The sequence below is a fragment of the Mauremys reevesii genome, unplaced genomic scaffold, assembly GCF_016161935.1.
Source record: "Mauremys reevesii isolate NIE-2019 unplaced genomic scaffold, ASM1616193v1 Contig151, whole genome shotgun sequence".
Classification (NCBI taxonomy): Eukaryota; Metazoa; Chordata; order Testudines; family Geoemydidae; genus Mauremys; species Mauremys reevesii.
In genome coordinates, this window is record NW_024100773.1 from 86018 (window position 1) to 86943 (window position 926).

Consider the following 926-nt stretch of genomic DNA (forward strand, 5'->3'; position numbering starts at 1 on the left):
CCATGGGACTCAAGACTGAGGGGGAAAACAACTGAGGAGAGTTGGCACTTTTTCAAAGGGACACTATTAAGGGCCCAAAAGCAAGCTATTCTGCTGGGTAGGAAAGATAAAAAATGTGGCAAAAGACCAGCTGGGCTTAACCACGAGATCTTGCATGATCTAAAAAATAAAAAGGAGTCATATAAAAAATGGAAACTAGGACAGATTACAAAGGATGAATATAGGCAAACAACACAGGAATGCAGGGGCAAGATTAGAAAGGCAAAGGCACAAATGAGCTCAAACTAGCTATGGGAATAAAGGGAAACAAGAAGACTTCTTATCAGTACATTAGAAGCAAGAGGAAGACCAAGGAGAGGGTAGGCCCACTGCTCAGTGAGGAGGGAGAAACAGTAAGAAGAAAGTTGGAATTGGCAGAGATGCTTAATGACTTCTTTGTTTCGGTCTTCACCGAGAAGTCTGAAGGAATACCTAAGAGAGTGAATGCTAATGGGAAGGGGCAGGCTTAGAAGATCAAATAAAAAAAGAAGTTAAAAATCACTTAGAAAAGTTAGATGCCTGCAAGTCACCAGGGCCTGCTGAAATGCCTCCTAGAATACTCAAGGAGCTGATAGAGGAGGTATGTGAGCCTCTAGCTATTCTCTTTGGAAAATCATGGGAGATGGGAGAGATTCCAGAAGACTGGAAAAGGGCAAACATAGTGCCCATCTCTAAAAAGGGAAATAAAAACAAGCCAGGAAAGTACAGAGCAGTTAGTTTAACTTCTGTGCCAGGGAAGAGAATGGAGCAAGTAATTAAGGAAATCATCTGCAAACACTTGGAAGGTGGTAAGGTGATAGGGAATAGCCAGCATGGATTTGTAAAGAACAAATCATGTCAGAGCAATCTGAGAGATTTCTTTGATAGGATAACGAGTCTTGTGGATA